Below are 20,279 nucleotides of genomic sequence, written 5' to 3' on the forward strand. Positions count from 1 at the left end.
TGTAAGTATATATGTCATGTAGCAACATTCATAATAACATGTAATATATACATGATGTAAGTATATATGTCATGTAGTAACATTCATAATAACATGTAATATATACATGATGTAAGTATATATGTCATGTAGTAACATTCATAATAACATGTAATATATACATGATGTAAGTATATATGTCATGTAGTAACATTCATAAAAACATGTAATATATACATGATGTAAGTATATATGTCATGTGGTAACATTCATAATAACATGTAATATATACATGATGTAAGTATATATGTCATGTAGTAACATTCATAATAACATGTCATATATACATGATGTAAGTATATATGTCATGTAGTAACATTCATAATAACATGTAATATATACATGATGTAAGTATATATGTCATGTAGTAACATTCATAATAACATGTAATATATACATGATGTAAGTATATATGTCATGTAGTAACATTCATAATAACATGTAATATATACATGATGTAAGTATATATGTCATGTAGTAACATTCATAATAACATGTAATATATACATGATGTAAGTATATATGTCATGTAGTAACATTCATAATAACATGTAATATATACATGATGTAAGTATATATGTCATGTGGTAACATTCATAATAACATGTAATATATACATGATGTAAGTATATATGTCATGTAGTAACATTCATAATAACATGTAATATATACATGATGTAAGTATATATGTCATGTAGTAACATTCATAATAACATGTAATATATACATGATGTAAGTATATATGTCATGTAGTAACATTCATAATAACATTGTAATATATACATGATGTAAGTATATATGTCATGTAGTAACATTCATAATAACATGTAATATATACATGATGTAAGTATATATGTCATGTAGTAACATTCATAATAACATGTAATATATACATGATGTAAGTATATATGTCATGTAGTAACATTCATAATAACATGTAATATATACATGATGTAAGTATATATGTCATGTAGTAACATTCATAATAACATGTAATATATACATGATGTAAGTATATATGTCATGTAGTAACATTCATAATAACATGTAATATATACATGATGTAAGTATATATGTCATGTAGTAACATTCATAATAACATGTAATATATACATGATGTAAGTATATATGTCATGTAGTAACATTCATAATAACATGTAATATATACATGATGTAAGTATATATGTAGTATTTAGGAACATTCATAATAACATGTAATATATACATGATGTAAGTATATATGTCATGTAGTAACATTCATAATAACATGGGAAATTTATGTATTTTGCTCATTTTAAGCATGCGGCAGCATATTAATCACAACTTTTTTTTAAACAACAACAACAACAAGCCTACCAATCGTGGCAGACTTCATGAGAGACAACAAACACTACTTCGGGACAAATAATGATCCAAAAACTTATATTTTTGAGCCTGAACATAAGGAAGATGATCTACAAGTTTTAAGAGCTGTGTGCTAAACAGATGCAACTTTAGTAGCAAAACATCATGTAGCAATATTGCTAAGTGCTAAACAAGATATACAAACTATCCACATAATAAAAACAATCACTTACTGTACATTGTCGGCTCTCACTGATGGGATGTTTATATCTTCCAGTTTAGATAAAGAATTAGTCATAATCTTAATACAGGTAAAATAAAAATTTGCCGCAAACAAGCGTCTTATTGTTTCGTTGGATGTCAAAAATGACCAACTTGTGGGTTTATGTCCACAACCTTCTACTATCCAGGTGAGAGGCATGATTTATCATCTAGAATTAACTTTCACCAACTCAGAGGCCATGCAGCAGCTCAGTATGTCAATATAGCAACATAAGCTCGTTAGCTCTTTGTGACCGCTAAAAGTAGTCCCTCTGCATTGGCGCTTATAATAACAATATCGCTACTTTGGGACAAATGATGATCCAGAATCTTCTATTTTTGAGCCTGAATATAAGGAGGATGATCTGCAAGCTTTAGAAGCTGTGTGCTAAACAGATGCAGCTTTTTCTTGAAGTAAATATATATGGGTTGAAATTGACCCCTAACACCATAGATGTTACTATTAGAGATGTCCGATATTATCGGCCGATAAATGCTTTAAAATGTAATATCGGAAATTATCAGTATCATTTTTTTATTATCGGTATCGTTTTTTTTTTAATTATTTTTGTTTTCTATTAAATCAACATAAAAAACACAAGATACACTTACAATTAGTGCACCAACCCAAAAAACCTCCCTCCCCCATTTACACTCATTCACACAAAAGTGTTGTTTCTTTCTGTTATTAATATTGTGGTAGGTTCCTACATTATATATCAATATATATCAATACAGTCTGCAAGGGATACAGTCCGTAAGCACACATGATTGTGCTCCACTAATAGTACTAACCTTTAAAGTTAAAGTTAAAGTTAAAGTAGCAATGATTGTCACACACACACTAGGTGTGGCGAGATTATTCTCTGCATTTGACCCATCCCCTTGTTCACCCCCTGGGAGGTGAGGGGAGCAGTGGGCAGCAGCGGTGGCCGCGCCCGGGAATCATTTTGGTGATTTAACCCCCAATTCCAACCCTTGATGCTGAGTGCCAAGCAGGGAGGTAATGGGTCCCATTTTTTATAGTCTTTGGTATGACTCGGCCGGGATTTTAACTCACAACCTACCGATCTCAGGGCGGACACTCTAACCACTAGGCCACTTCATTTGACTCATTTTCATTCATTACTAGTTTCTATATAACTGTTTTTATATTGTTTTACTTTCTTTTTTATTCAAGAAAATGTTTTTAATTTATTGATCTTATTTTATTTTATAATTATTATTTTTTAAAGTACCTTATCTTCACCATACCTGGTTGTCCAAATTAGGCATAATAATGTGTTAATTCCACCACTGTATATATCGGTATCGGTTGATATCGGTATTGGTAATTAAGAGTTGGACAATATCGGAATATCGGATATCGGCAAAAATCCCTATATTTTGACACTTAGAAAATGTTTTGACTTTTTGACACTTAGAAAAAATGCCCACATTTTGACACTTAGAAAAAAATGCCGACTTTTTGACACTTGGAAAAAATTACGACTTTTTGACACTTGGAAAAAATGCCAACTTTTTGACACTCAGAAAACATCCCAACTTTTTGACACTTAGAAAAAAATTCCTACTTTTTGAGACTTATAAAAAATCCCAACCTTTTGACACTTACAAAAAATCCCAACCTTTTGACACTTGGAAAAAATCTTTATTTTTTTGACAAAATAAATCCTGACTATTTGACACTTAGAAAAAATCTCATTTTTTTGACAGGAAAAAATCCAGATTTTTTGACACTTGTAAAAAATTCCAACTTTTCGACAGAAAAAATCCAGACTTTTTGACAGGAAAAATCCGGACTTTTTGACAGAAAAATCCAGACTTTTTGACACTTAGAAAAAATGCCGACTTTTTGACACTTAGAAAAAATGCTGACTTTTTGACACTTACAAAAAATCCCAACCTTTTGACACTTACAAAAAATCTAAATTTTTTTGACAAAATAAATCCTGACTTTTTGACACTTAGAAAAAATCTAATTTTTTTGACAGGAAAAAATCCAGATTTTTTGACACTTGTAAAAAATTCCAACTTTTCGACAGAAAAAATGCTGACTTTTTGACACTTAGAAAAAATGCCGACTTTGACACTTTCAAAAAATCCCAACTTTTTGACTCTAAGAAAAAAATGCCGACTTTTTGACACTTACAAAAAATCCCAACTTTTTGACACTTACAAAAAATCCCAACCTTTTGACACTTACAAAAAATCTAAATTTTTTTGACAAAATAAATCCTGACTTTTTGACACTTAGAAAAAATCTAATTTTTTTGACAGGAAAAAATCCAGATTTTTTGACACTTGTAAAAAATTCCAACTTTTCGACAGAAAAAATCCAGACTTTTTGACAGGAAAAATCCGGACTTTTTGACAGAAAAATCCAGACTTTTTGACACTTAGAAAAAATGCCGACTTTTTGACACTTAGAAAAAATGCTGACTTTTTGACACTTAGAAAAAATGCCGACTTTGACACTGTCAAAAAATCCCAACTTTTTGACTCTAAGAAAAAAATGCCGACTTTTTGACACTTACAAAAAATCCCAACTTTTTGACACTTACAAAAAATCCCAACCTTTTGACACTTACAAAAAATCTAAATTTTTTTGACAAAATAAATCCTGACTTTTTGACACTTAGAAAAAATCTAATTTTTTTGACAGGAAAAAATCCAGATTTTTTGACACTTGTAAAAAATTCCAACTTTTCGACAGAAAAAATCCAGACTTTTTGACAGGAAAAATCCGGACTTTTTGACAGAAAATCCAGACTTTTTGACACTTAGAAAAAATGCCGACTTTTTGACACTTAGAAAAAATCCCAACTTTTTGACACTTAGAAAAAATGCCGACTTTGACACTTTCAAAAAATCTAAATTTTTTTGACAAAATAAATCCTGACTTTTTGACACTTAGAAAAAAATCCAAACTTTTTGACAGAAAACATCCTGACTTTTTGACACTTGGAAAAAATCCCCATTTTTTTGACAGGAAAAATCCAGATTTTTTGACACCTATAAAAAATCCCGATTATTTGACAGAAAAAATCCGGACTTTTTGACAGAAAAATCCAGACTTTTTGACAGAAAAATCCAGACTTTTTGACACTTAGACAAAATTCAGACTCTTTGACACTTAGAAAAAATGCCTACCTTTTGACATTTAGAAAAAAATGCCGACTTTTTGACACTTGGAAAAAATGCCGACTTTTTGATAGAGACTTTATCGGCCAAAAAATGCTTTAAAATGTAATATCGGAAATTATCGGTATCGTTTTTTTATTATCGTTATCGTTTTTTTTATTTTTTTTTATTAAATCAACATAAAAAACACAAGACACACTTACAATTAGTGCACCAACCCAAAAAAACCTCCCTCCCCCATTTACACTCATTCACACAAAAGTGTTGTTTCTTTCTGTTATTAATATTGTGGTAGGTTCCTACATTATATATCAATATATATCAATACAGTCTGCAAGGGATACAGTCCGTAAGCACACATGATTGCTCCACTAATAGTACTAACCTTTAACACTTCATTTGACTCATTTTCATTCATTACTAGTTTCTATGTAACTGTTTTTATATTGTTTTACTTTCTTTTTTATTCAAGAAAATGTTTTTAATTTATTTATCTTATTTTATTATTATTATTATTTTTACCTTATCTTCACCATACCTGGTTGTCCAAATTAGGCATAATAATGTGTTAATTCCATGACTGTATATATCGGTATCGGTTGATATCAGTATCGGTAATTAAGAGTTGGACAATATCGGAATATCGGATAGCGGCAAAAAACCATTATCGGACATCCCTACTTTTTGACACTTAGAAAAAATGCCGACTTTTTGACACTTAGAAAAAATGCCGACTTTTTGACACTTGGAAAAAATGACGACTTTTTGACACTTAGAAAAAAGTCCCTACTTTTTGACACTTAGAAAAAATCCCGACTTTTTGACACTTAGAAAAAAATGCTGACTTTGACTCTTTCAAAAAATCCCAACTTTTTGACTCTTAGAAAAAAATGCCGACTTTTTGACACTTACAAAAAATCCCAACCTTTTGACACTTACAAAAAAACTCTATTTTTTTGACAAAAGAAATCCCGACTTTTTGACATTTAGAAAAAAATCCCAATTTTTTGACACTTAGAAAAAATCCCAATTTTTTGACACAGAAAAATCCCGACTTTTCGACAAAATAAATCCTGACTTTTTGACACTTAGAAAAAAATCCAAACTTTTTGACAGATAAAACATCCTGACTTTTTGACACTTAGAAAAAATCCCCATTTTTTTGACAGGAAAAAATCCAGATTTTTTGGACAGGAAAAATCCAGATTTTTTGACACCTATACAAATTGCTGACTTTTTGACACTTAGAAAAAAAATCCAGATTTTTTGACAGAAAAAACTGACGTTTTGACAGAAAAAATCCGGACTTTTTGACAGCAAAAATCCAGACTTTTTGACAGCAAAAATCCAGACTTTTTGAAAGAAAAATCCAGACTTTTTGACACTTAGAAAAAATCCAGACTTTCTGACACTTGGAAAAAATGCAGACTTTTTGACACTCAGAAAACATCCCTACTTTTTGACACTTATAAAAAATCCCGACTTTTTGACACTTAGAAAAAATGCCGACTTTGACACTTACAAAAAATCCCAACCTTTATACACTTAGAAAAAATCTCTATTTTTTTGACAAAAGAAATCCCGACTTTTTGACATTTAAAATAAAATCCCAATTTTTTGACACTTGGAAAAAATCCCAATTTTTTGACACTTAGAAAAAAATCCCAATTTTTTGACACAGCAATCCCGACTTTTTGACACAGCAATCCCGACTTTTTGACACTTAAAAAAAATCCCGACTTTTTGACAAAATAAATCCTGACTTTTTGACACTTAGAAAAAAATCCCAACTTTTTGACAGAAACATCCTGACTTTTTGACACTTAGAGAAAATCCCCATTTTTTTGACAGCAAAAAAATCCAGATTTTTTGACACTTATAAAAAAATCCAGATTTTTTGACACTTATAAAAAATCCAGATTTTTTTGACAGTTATAAAAAATCCTGACTTTTTGACAGAAAAAACAGACGTTTTGACAGCAAAAATCCAGACTTTTTGACAGAAAAATCCAGACTTTTTGACACTTAGAAAACATGCAGACTTTTTGACACTTAGAAAAAATGCCGACTTTTTGACACTTGGAAATAATCCAGACTTTTTGATAGAGACTTTATCGGCCGAAAAATGCTTTAAAATGTAATATCGGAAATGAACGGTATCGTTTTTTTATTATCGTTATCGGGTTGCTTTTTTAAATTAAATCAACGTAAAAAACAAACACAAGATACACTTACAATTAGTGCACCAAGCCAAAAAACCTCCCTCCCCCATTTACACTCATTCACACAAAAGTGTTGTTTCTTTCTGTTATTAATATTGTGGTTCCTACATTATATATCAATATATATCAATACAGTCTGCAAGGGATACAGTCCGTAAGCACACATGATTGTGCTCCACTAATAGTACTAACCTTTAACACTTCATTTGACTCATTTTCATTCATTACTAGTTTCTATCTAACTGTTTTTATATTGTTTTACTTTCTTTTTTATTCATGAAAATGTTTTTAATTTATTTATCTTATTTTATTACTATTATTATTTTTTTTTTAAAGTACCTTATCTTCACCATACCTGGTTGTCCAAATTAGGCATAATAATGTGTTAATTCCACCACTGTATATATTGGTATCGGTTGATATCGGTATTGGTAATTAAGAGTTGGACAATATCGGAATATCGGATATCGGCAAAAATCCCTATATTTTGACACTTAGAAAAAATGCCGACTTTTTGACACTTAGAAAAAATGCCCACATTTTGACACTTAGAAAAAAATTACGACTTTTTGACATTTGGAAAAAATGACGACTTTTTGACACTTGGAAAAAATGCCAACTTTTTGACACCCAGAAAACATCCCAACTTTTTGACACTTAGAAAAAAATTCCTACTTTTTGACACTTAGAAAAAAATGCCGACTTTGACACTTTCAAAAAATCCCAACTTTTTGACTCTTAGAAAAAAATGCCGACTTTTTGACACTTGTAAAAAATCCCAACCTTTTGACACTTACAAAAAATCCCAACCTTTTGACACTTGGAAAAAATCTCTATTTTTTTGACAAAATAAATCCTGACTTTTTGACACTTAGAAAAAATCCCCATTTTTTTGACAGAAAAAACCAAATTTTTTGACACCTATAAAAAAATCCAGATTTTTTGACACCTATAAAAAATCCAGATTTTTTGACACCTATAAAAAATCCCGACTTTTCGACAGAAAAAATCCAGACTTTTTGACAGAAAAATCCGGACTTTTTGACAGCAAAAATCCAGACTTTTTGACACTTAGAAAAAATGCCGACTTTTTGACACTTACAAAAAATGCTGACTTTTTGACACTTAGAAAAAATGCCGACTTTTTGACACTTAGAAAAAATGCCGACTTTGACACTTTCAAAAAATCCCAACTTTTTGACACTTCCTCAAAATCCCAACCTTTTGACACTTACAAAAAATCTAAATTTTTTTGACAAAATAAATCCTGACTTTTTGACACTTAGAAAAAAATCCAAACTTTTTGACAGAAAACATCCTGACTTTTTGACACTTAGAAAAAATCCCCATTTTTTTGACAGGAAAAATCCAGATTTTTTGACACCTATAAAAAATCCCGATTTTTTGACAGAAAAAATCCGGACTTTTTGACAGAAAAATCCAGACTTTTTGACAGAAAAATCCAGACTTTTTGACAGAAAAATCCAGACTTTTTGACACTTAGACAAAATTCAGACTTTTTGACACTTAGAAAAAATGCCGACCTTTTGACATTTAGAAAAAAATGCCGACTTTTTGACACTTGGAAAAAATGCCGACTTTTTGATAGAGACTTTATCGGCCAAAAAATGCTTTAAAATGTAATATCGGAAATTATCGGTATCGTTTTTTTATTATCGTTATCGTTTTTTTTTTTTTTTTTATTAAATCAACATAAAAAACACAAGACACACTTACAATTAGTGCACCAACCCAAAACACCTCCCTCCCCCATTTACACTCATTCACACAAAAGTGTTGTTTCTTTCTGTTATTAATATTGTGGTTCCTACATTATATATCAATATATATCAATACAGTCTGCAAGGGATACAGTCCGTAAGCACACATGATTGTGCTCCACTAATAGTACTAACCTTTAACACTTCATTTGACTCATTTTCATTCATTACTAGTTTCTATCTAACTGTTTTTATATTGTTTTACTTTCTTTTTTATTCAAGAAAATGTTTTTAATTTATTTATCTTATTTTATTATTATTATTATTTTTACCTTATCTTCACCATACCTGGTTGTCCAAATTAGGCATAATAATGTGTTAATTCCATGACTGTATATATCGGTATCGGTTGATATCAGTATCGGTAATTAAGAGTTGGACAATATCGGAATATCGGATAGCGGCAAAAAACCATTATCGGACATCCCTACTTTTTGACACTTAGAAAAAATGCCGACTTTTTGACACTTAGAAAAAATGCCGACTTTTTGACACTTAGAAAAAATGCAGACTTTTTGACACTTGGAAAAAATGCAGACTTTTTGACACTTGGAAAAAATGACGACTTTGACTCTTTCAAAAAATCCCAACTTTTTGACTCTTAGAAAAAAATGCCGACTTTTTGACACTTACAAAAAATCCCAACCTTTTGACACTTACAAAAAAACTCTATTTTTTTGACAAAAGAAATCCCGACTTTTTGACATTTAGAAAAAAAACCTAATTTTTTGACACTTAGAAAAAATCCCAATTTTTTGACACAGAAAAATCCCGACTTTTCGACAAAATAAATCCTGACTTTTTGACACTTAGAAAAAAATCCAAACTTTTTGACAGATAAAACATCCTGACTTTTTGACACTTAGAAAAAATCCCCATTTTTTTGACAGGAAAAAATCCAGATTTTTTGGACAGGAAAAATCCAGATTTTTTGACACCTATACAAATTGCTGACTTTTTGACACTTAGAAAAAAATCCAGATTTTTTGACAGAAAAAACAGACGTTTTGACAGAAAAAATCCGGACTTTTTGACAGCAAAAATCCAGACTTTTTGACAGCAAAAATCCAGACTTTTTGAAAGAAAAATCCAGACTTTTTGACACTTAGAAAAAATCCAGACTTTCTGACACTTGGAAAAAATGCAGACTTTTTGACACTCAGAAAACATCCCTACTTTTTGACACTTATAAAAAATCCCGACTTTTTGACACTTAGAAAAAATGCCGACTTTGATACTTACAAAAAATCCCAACCTTTATACACTTAGAAAAAATCTCTATTTTTTTGACAAAAGAAATCCCGACTTTTTGACATTTAAAATAAAATCCCAATTTTTTGACACTTGGAAAAAATCCCAATTTTTTGACACTTAGAAAAAAATCCCAATTTTTTGACACTTAAAAAAAATCCCGACTTTTTGACAAAATAAATCCTGACTTTTTGACACTTAGAAAAAAATCCCAACTTTTTGACAGAAACATCCTGACTTTTTGACACTTAGAGAAAATCCCCATTTTTTTGACAGAAAAAAATCCAGATTTTTTGACACTTATAAAAAAATCCAGATTTTTTGACACTTATAAAAAATCCAGATTTTTTTGACAGTTATAAAAAACCTTGACTTTTTGACAGAAAAAACAGACGTTTTGACAGCAAAAATCCAGACTTTTTGACAGAAAAATCCAGACTTTTTGACACTTAGAAAACATGCAGACTTTTTGACACTTAGAAAAAATGCCGACTTTTTGACACTTGGAAATAATCCAGACTTTTTGATAGAGACTTTATCGGCCGAAAAATGCTTTAAAATGTAATATCGGAAATGAACGGTATCGTTTTTTTATTATCGTTATCGGGTTGCTTTTTTAAATTAAATCAACATAAAAAACCCAAGATACACTTACAATTAGTGCACCAAGCCAAAAAACCTCCCTCCCCCATTTACACTCATTCACACAAAAGTGTTGTTTCTTTCTGTTATTAATATTGTGGTTCCTACATTATATATCAATATATATCAATACAGTCTGCAAGGGATACAGTCCGTAAGCACACATGATTGTGCTCCACTAATAGTACTAACCTTTAACACTTCATTTGACTCATTTTCATTCATTACTAGTTTCTATCTAACTGTTTTTATATTGTTTTACTTTCTTTTTTATTCATGAAAATGTTTTTAATTTATTTATCTTATTTTATTACTATTATTATTTTTTTTTAAAGTACCTTATCTTCACCATACCTGGTTGTCCAAATTAGGCATAATAATGTGTTAATTCCACCACTGTATATATTGGTATCGGTTGATATCGGTATTGGTAATTAAGAGTTGGACAATATCGGAATATCGGATATCGGCAAAAATCCCTATATTTTGACACTTAGAAAAAATGCCGACTTTTTGACACTTAGAAAAAATGCCCACATTTTGACACTTAGAAAAAAATTACGACTTTTTGACATTTGGAAAAAATGACGACTTTTTGACACTTGGAAAAAATGCCAACTTTTTGACACCCAGAAAACATCCCAACTTTTTGACACTTAGAAAAAAATGCCGACTTTGACACTTTCAAAAAATCCCAACTTTTTGACTCTTAGAAAAAAATGCCGACTTTTTGACACTTGTAAAAAATCCCAACCTTTTGACACTTACAAAAAATCCCAACCTTTTGACACTTGGAAAAAATCTCTATTTTTTTGACAAAATAAATCCTGACTTTTTGACACTTAGAAAAAATCCCCATTTTTTTGACAGAAAAAAACAAATTTTTTGACACCTATAAAAAAATCCAGATTTTTTGACACCTATAAAAAATCCAGATTTTTTGACACCTATAAAAAATCCCGACTTTTCGACAGAAAAAATCCAGACTTTTTGACAGAAAAATCCGGACTTTTTGACAGCAAAAATCCAGACTTTTTGACACGTAGAAAAAATGCCGACTTTTTGACACTTACAAAAAATGCCGACTTTTTGACACTTAGAAAAAATGCTGACTTTTTGACACTTAGAAAAAATGCTGACTTTTTGACACTTAGAAAAAATGCCGACTTTGACACTTTCAAAAAATCCCAACTTTTTGACACTTCCTCAAAATCCCAACCTTTTGACACTTACAAAAAATCTCTATTTTTTTGACAAAATAAATCCTGACTTTTTGACACTTAGAAAAAAATCCAAACTTTTTGACAGAAAACATCCTGACTTTTTGACACTTAGAAAAAATCCCCATTTTTTTGACAGGAAAAATCCAGATTTTTTGACACCTATAAAAAATCCCGATTTTTTGACAGAAAAAATCCGGACTTTTTGACAGAAAAAATCCAGACTTTTTGACAGAAAATCCAGACTTTTTGACACTTAGAAAAAATGCAGACTTTTTGACACTTAGACAAAATCCAGACTTTTTGACACTTAGAAAAAATGCAGACTTTTTGATAGAGACTTTATCGGCCGAAAAATGCTTTAAATTGTAATATCGGAAATGATCGGTATCCGTTTTTTATTATCGTTATCTGTTTTGTTTTTTTATTAAATCAACATAAAAAACACAAGATACACTTACAATTAGTGCACCAACCCAAAAAAACCTCGCTCCCCCATTTACACTCATTCACACAAAAGTGTTGTTTCTTTCTGTTATTAATATTGTGGTTCCTACATTATATATCAATATATATCAATACAGTCTGCAAGGGATACAGTCCGTAAGCACACATGATTGTGCTCCACTAATAGTACTAACCTTTAACACTTCATTTGACTCATTTTCATTCATTACTAGTTTCTATGTAACTGTTTTTATATTGTTTTACTTTCTTTGTTATTCAAGAAAATGTTTTTAATTTATTTATCTTATTTTATAAAAAAAAAATTTTTAAGTACCTTATCTTCACCATACCTGGTTGTCCAAATTAGGCATAATAATGTGTTAATTCCACGACTGTATATATCGGTATCGCTTGATATCGGTATTGGTAATTAAGAGTTGGACAATATCGGAATATCGGATATCGGCAAAAAGCCATTTTCGGACATCCCTACTTTTTGACACAAAAAAAAATTCCTACTTTTTGACACTTAGAAAAAATGCTGACTTTTTGACACTTAGAAAAAATGCAGACTTTGACACTTTCAAAAAATCCCAACTTTTTGACTCTTGGAAAAAAATGCCGACTTTTTGACACTTACAAAAAATCTCTATTTTTTTGACAAAAGAAATCCCGACTTTTTGACATTTAGAAAAAAATCCAAATTTTTTGACACTTACAAAAAATCCCAATTTTTTGACACAGAAAATCTCGACTTTTTGACACTTAGAAAAAAATCCCAACTTTTTGTCAAAATAAATCCTGACTTGTTGACACTTAGAAAATAATCCCAACTTTTTGACAGGAAACATCCTGACTTTTTGACACTTATAAAAATTCCCGACTTTTTGACACTTAGAAAAAATCCAGATTTTTTGACAGAAAAAAAGACGTTTTGACAAAAAAATCCAGACTTTTTGACAGCAAAAATCCAAACTTTTTGACAGCAAAAATCCAGACTTTTTGACAGAAAAATCCAGACTTTTTGACACTTGAAATCCTGACTTTTTGACACTTAGAAAAAAAATGCAGATTTTTGATAGAGACTTTATCGGCCGACTTTATTGGACAATATCGGAATATCGGATATCGGCAAAAAGCCATTATCGGACATCCCTAGTTACTATAGTTAAAATTATTAAAATGAATAAATAAATTAAACAAATGTATTTAAGAGATGTGTTCTAATAACAACCTTTAATTTATTTATACGATTCTCTTGAGGTTCATTTTACCATTTTTTAAATTGAAATCGAGGGGTATACTGACCAAAAAAAAGGCCCAATGGCCCACACCAAAAATATTAAAAGCAATATTTCATGGATAAGGAAGCCTGACAAGGTAACTAAGAGATGAGAAACAAATTGGATGATAGATAATTGTTTTTAGTGTATTTTACAGCTGATTTAAAACATGGCTCAAAACCGACCCCTTAACATAAGAGATGGTAACAGAAAGTTGAAAGACTTTGTACACAAATAGTGTAGTTAGTATTGTACAACAGTGTTCATCCAACTAATCCTAAACTAAATACAAGATATAGAAGTTGAAAATACAAGATCTAGAAGTTCCCTGAGACATTTTTACTGCTCCTGCCTTTCCTCAAATAAATAAAGGAGTCGACATGTCCTGATGAGAACAACTTCTGTAAGGAGAAAAATGTCATATTTACTTACATTGTTTAACTTTGAGAGTTTTTAAGCCTTTTTAAAAGCCCGCTTTTTGCAGTCTGCCAATGAAAGCAGGCGAGTCGGACCACTTAGACGTGAGCACGGTGCACCTCTCCACATCTTCCCACCGGAAAACGTGTCCGCGATTAAAAACCTTTCCGCCTTTTGTGTGAGCGTTAAATGGTGACAATAAACATCTTTAAAGGTAGAAACATATCATGTCACTAATAAAACAAATATTTATTATGTCTGTTGCTTATGAAGCGTTTAAAAAGTCACCGGCGTAAGTTGAAGTATCGTTTCTCAACCACGAGAGGGCAGCATTGTCTAAATAGAACGTCAAATGAGACATTTTTCAGTATTTAAATTAAGATTTAAATTATTACATTGAATCAATTGTAAAACTAATGCATTAAAATAATAATAATAAAAAAAATAAAATCAATAATTAATTGTTTTTAATTATTTAATTAATTCGTCGTCAAAAAGTAAAAACCATTCTTAATTCAACTCACCTTTCATTTGCTTGAGTTGTAATGTGTCCCAATAAATACATTTGTCCACATCAAACTGTTTGATTGTCAAGGCCTAAAAAAGTCTCCATTTTGTTTGAAATATCATTCAATTGACTTGTGATTTGAATAAGTTTGCTATCAAGTGTTATTTGTAAGAATAACTTTAAAAAGACATTCTTTTAAACACACTGCATTAAGGTTTGATGCCACACACACTTTGAAGTAAGTTGGCAGTAAAAGCACATCATCATTCATTACAACTAACCCTTCCTCTTCCTCCTCCTCTTCTTTCTCCTCCTTTTCCGACTCTTCCTCTTCCTCCTCCTCCTCCTCCTCTTCTTTCTCCTCCTTTTCCGACTCTTCCTCTTCCTCCTCCTCCCCATCTTCCTACTGTTCCTCCTCCTCCTCCTCCTCCTCTTCCTCTTCCTCCCCATCTTCCTCCTCCTCCTCCTCCTCCTCTTCTTTCTCCTCCTTTTCCTACTGTTCCTCCTCCTCCTCCTCCTCCTCCTCCTCCTCTTCCTCTTCCTCCCCATCGTCCTCTTCCTTTTCCTACTCTTCCTCCTCCTCCTCCGCCTCCTCTTTCTCCTCCTCTTCCTCCTCCTTCTCCTCTTCCTCCTCCCTTTCCTACTCTTCCTCCTCCTCCTCCTCTTCCTCCTTTTCTTGATCCTTCTCTTCCTCCTCCTTTTCCTACTCTTCCTCCTCCTCCTCCTTTTTCTACTCTTCCTCCTCCTCCTCCTCCTCCTCTTCCTCCTCTTCTTCCTCCTCATCCTCCTTTTCCTACCCTACTTCCTCCTTCTCCTCCTCCTCCTCTCCCCACTCTTTCTCCTCCTCCTCTTCTTCCTCCTTCTTTTCCTACTCTTCTTCCTCCTCCTCTAATTCCTCCTCCTCCTCCTCCTTTACCTCCTCTTCTTCCTCCTCCTCTTATTCCTCCTCCTCCTCTTATTCCTCTTCCTCCTTCTTTTCCTACTCTTCTTCCTCCTCCTCTTATTCCTCCTCCTCCTCCTCCTCTTCCTCCTCCTTTCCCTACTCTTCTTCCTCCTCTTCTTCCTCCTCCTCCTCCTTTTCCTACTCTTCTTCCTCCTTCTCCTCTTCCTCCTCCTCCTCCTCCTCCTCATCTTCCTCTTCCTTTTCCTACTCTTCCTCCTCCTCCTCATCCTCCTCCTTCTCTTTCTCCTCCTCTTCCTCCTCCTTCTCCTCCTTTTCCTACTCTTCCTCCTCCTCCTCCTCCTCTTCCTCCTTTTCTTCCTCCTTCTCTTCCTCCTCCTTTTCCTACTCTTCCCCCTCCTCCTTTTTCTACTCTTCCTCCACCTACTCCTCCTCTTCCTCCTCCTCCTCTTCCTCCTCCTCCTCTTCCTCCTTCTTTTCCTACTCTTCTTCCTCCTCCTCTAATTTTTCTTCCTCCTACTCAGTGGCCTAGTGGTTAGAGTGTCCGCCCTGAGATGGGTAGGTTGTGAGTTCAAACCCCGGCCGAGTCATACCAAAGACTATAAAAATGGGAGCCATTACCTCCCTGCTTGGCACTCAGCATCAAGGCTTGGAATTGGGGGTTAAATCACCAAAATGATTCCCGGGCGCGGCCACCGCTGCTGCCCACTGCTCCCCTCACCTCCCAGGGGGTGATCAAGGGGATGGGTCAAATGCAGAGGACAAATTTCATTACACCTAGTGTGTGTGTGTGTGACAATCATTGCTACTTTAACTTTAACTTTAACTTTAACTTTTCCTACTCTTCTTCCTCCTCCTCTTATTCCTCCTCCTCCTCCTCCTCTTATTCCTCCTCCTCCTCTTCCTCCTTCTTTTCCTCCTCTTCTTCCTCCTCCTCTTATTCCTCCTCCTTTCCATACTCTTCCTCCTCCTCCTTTTCCTCCTCCTCTTCCTCCTTCTCCTCCTCCTCCTCCTTTTCCTACTCTTCTTCCTCCTCCTCCTCTAATTTTTCTTCCTCCTACTCCTTTTCCTACTCTTCTTCCTCCTCCTCTTCCTCCTTCTCCTCCTCCTCCTCTTCTTCCTCCTCCTCTAATTTTTCTTCCTCCTACTCCTTTTCCTACTCTTCTTCCTCCTCCTCCTCTTCCTCCTTCTCCTCCTCCTCCTCCTCCTTTTCCTACTCTTCTTCCTCCTCCTCTTCCTCCTTCTTTTCCTACTCTTCTTCCTCCTCCTCTTATTCCTCCTCCTCCTCCTCCTCTTCCTCCTCCTTTCCCTACTCTTCTTCCTCCTCCTCCTCCTCCCCATCTTCCTCCTCCTCCTCCTCCTCTTCTTTCTCCTCCTTTTCCGACTCTTCCTCTTCCTCCTCCTCCCCATCTTCCTCCTCCTCCTCCTCCTCCTCTTCTTTCTCCTCCTTTTCCGACTCTTCCTCTTCCTCCTCCTCCTCCTCCTCCTCCTCCTCCTCTTCCTCTTCCTCCCCATCTTCCTCCTCCTCCTCCTCCTCTTCCTCCTCCTCCTCCTCCTCCTTTTCCTACTCTTCTTCCTCCTCCTCTAATTTTTCTTCCTCCTACTCCTTTTCCTACTCTTCTTCCTCCTCCTCTTCCTCCTTCTCCTCCTCCTCCTCCTTTTCCTACTCTTCTTCCTCCTCCTCTTCCTCCTTCTTTTCCTCCTCTTCCTCTTCCTCCTCCTCCTCCTCCTTTTCCTACTCTTCTTCCTCCTCCTCTTCCTCCTTCTTTTCCTCCTCTTCCTCTTCCTCCTCCTCCTCCTTTTCCTCCTCTTCTTCCTCCTCCTCTTCCTCCTCCTCCTCTTCCTCCTCCTTCTCCTCCTCCTCCTCTTCCTCCTCCTCCTCCTCCTGCTGCCGCTGCTGCTCACAGAGAGTGATGAGAGAGGGAGTGACTGGGAGAGAGAGAGAGAGAGAGAGAGAGAGAGAGAGCATTGAGTGTCCAGAGGAGGAGAAGAAGAGGAAGAAGGACAATAGATGATGATAATGTGTGCTCTCTCTGGTGAATAATGACTATTCTAATATTAGCTGCAGTTCACACGTCACACTTCACTTTCATTCTACTCATATTTATTTAATTCCAACATGGCTCTTTCAAAATATCATCACATTCTCAAATGTCCTCGTACTTTTCATAATTGTCTTCATACTTGACATAAATGTCTTCATACTTGACATAAATGTCTTCATACTTGACGTAAAAATGCCTTTTTTGCAATGTGTTGCTGCCATTCAATTCTAAGTTGATGATTATTTGCAACAAATAATGAAGTTTGTCAGTGTGAACATGAAATATCTTGTCTTTGCAGTCTATTCAATTGAATATAGCGTATATTAGCAAATAGTAGCCCGGGCGTTTATTTCACAAAATGTGGTCAGACCCCGGGCGGCTATTAGGACATGGGCGGTTATTTGCACAAGGCTTTTATTTATTTTTGCACCAGGCCATTATTTGGTTCCAATGGTTAGTGTCCAGTATTTTTTTTCATACTAAAAACTTGAAATGTAAAAGCTAATGTAAACATACAAACAAAAAAACAAGACTATCAAAAGACAAGAGATCAACAAGGCCTCAACATGACAGTAGTGCAACAATTGTCAAATAGAATACAAATACTACAAATAAATAAACTTTTGAAATAAAGCAGCCTACCGGGAAAAATAAAATGATGGTACCAAGTACTCAAGTATAAAACCCACCATCAAAACAGAACAATAATGCTGTCACTGTCCTTTGCCTTAATGCGGATCATTTTGCGGGACACACGCTGGTTCAGTCCACCAACGTGATGGATCCACTCACACAAATTAGCATCAAGCTCGTCGCTCACTTTCTTCCTACCTCCACCAGATAAGCGAGCTTAATGAAGTCAATATGATTTGAATCTCAATTATGCAAATAACAGCCCATGGGCAGCTATTTGGACATAGGCGTTTATTAGGAAGAGGCGTTTATTTCACAAAATGGGGTCAGACCCCGGGCGGCTATTAGGACATGGGCGGTTATTTGCACAAGGGCGTTTATTTGGTAATATACGGTATATATCAAAAACGCTTTTAGTGTTGCCCTTTTGCAGTCAAATATTATATTTTGAAAACATTTTGGGGGAAAATATGGAATATTTTGTGTTTTTGCCATAAAAAAACATTTTCTTTGACAAAAAGGGCATACAAAAAATAAAATACATAAAGATAAAAAAAATATCAAAAACTTATAATGGACAGATAGCTCTGAAGTGGATCCAGAAATGTAAGCGTTAAAACTAATTTTAAAAAAATTAAAAAATACTTATTTTAAAACATTTTATGAGTGACCCTTTTTTTGCCATAAACCCCCTCTCCACCCCCAACATTTTCTTTGACAAAAAGGGCATAAAACAAACGAAAAACAAAAACAAAAAAACAAATAAAACAAAACAAAAAAATAAAATATATATATCAAAAACACTTTTACGAGTGTGACCCTTTTGCAGTCAAATATTATATTTTGAAAACGTTTTGGGGGAAAATATTGAATATTTTGTGTTTTTGCCATAAAAAAAACATTTTCTTTGACAAAAAGGGCATAAAACAAACAAAAACATATATAAAAAATATAAAAAACAAGTGACTTGTTTTTTTTTAACACTTTTGGGGTCAATTCATTCAGTTTGGAAAACATTTTTGGTTATAATATTTTGTGGTCCTGCCATAAAAACAACAACATTTTCTTTAACATTAAGGCCATTAAACAAAGACTTTTATTTTTTTAAACTTCATATCAACAGATAGAGATTCAAGCATTGAAAAAATAAAATAACTATGATGGTTATTTTTTTTTACATTTTTATGACTGAGAGACCCTTCCGGACCAAACTTGACGGGAGCCCGAAATGTCAAAAAAAAAAAAAAAAAAAAAAAAATATATATATATATATATATATATATATATATATATATATATATATATCAAAAACACTTTTATGAGTGTGACCCTTTTGCAGTGAAATATTATATTTTGAAAACGTTTTGGGGAAAACATTGAATATTTTGTGTTTTGCCATGAAAAAACAACATTTTCTTTGACAAAAAGTGCATAAAAAAATAAATAAATAAAGATAAAAAAAAATCAAAAACGTATAATGGGCAGATAGCTCTGAAGTGGATCCAGAAATTTAAGCGTTAAAACTAATAAAACATTTAAAAAAATACTTATTTTAAAACATTTTATGAGTGACCCTTTTAGGGTCAATTTATTTAATTTTGAAACATTTTTTGGGGGTAAATATTAAATATTTGTTGTTTTTGCCATAAACCCCCTCTCCACCCCCAACATTTTCTTTGACAAAAAGGGCATAAAACAAACGAAAAACAAAAACAAAAAACAAACAAAACAAAACAAAAAAATAAAAAATATATATCAAAAACACTTTTACGAGTGTGACCCTTTTGCAGTAACATTTTATATTTTGAAAACGTTTTGGGGGAAAATATTGAATATTTTGTGTTTTTACCATAAAAAAAAAACATTTTCTTTGACAAAAAGGGCATAAAACAAACAAAATATATATATAAAAAATATAAAAAAACAAGTGACTTATTTTTTAACACTTTTGGGGTCAATTCATTCAGTTTGGAAAACATTTTTGGTGGTAAAATATTGCAATATTTTGTGTTCCTGCCACAAAAACAACAACATTTTCTTTAACATTAAGGCCATTAAACAAAGACTTTTATTTTTTTTTTAACTTCATATCAACAGATAGAGATTCAAGCATTGAAAAAATAAAATAATTATGATGGTTA

General features: G+C 33.0%; 1 protein-coding gene across 1 annotated transcript in view; it reads right to left on the reverse strand.

Moving 5' to 3' along the window:
* The window catches only part of LOC133616934 (rod cGMP-specific 3',5'-cyclic phosphodiesterase subunit alpha-like), a 123,394-nt gene extending 109,273 nt beyond the window's left edge, over positions 1–14,121 (reverse strand). The window contains exon 1 of the mRNA XM_061976504.1: positions 14,067–14,121. The gene's annotated coding sequence lies outside the window, so the exon portion shown is untranslated. The remainder of the gene's footprint in view (positions 1–14,066) is intronic.
* Between the last annotated feature and the right edge of the window lie 6,158 nt (positions 14,122–20,279).

Source organism: Nerophis lumbriciformis, linkage group LG16 (genome assembly GCF_033978685.3).
Source record: "Nerophis lumbriciformis linkage group LG16, RoL_Nlum_v2.1, whole genome shotgun sequence".
In the NCBI taxonomy this organism is placed as follows: domain Eukaryota; kingdom Metazoa; phylum Chordata; class Actinopteri; order Syngnathiformes; family Syngnathidae; genus Nerophis; species Nerophis lumbriciformis.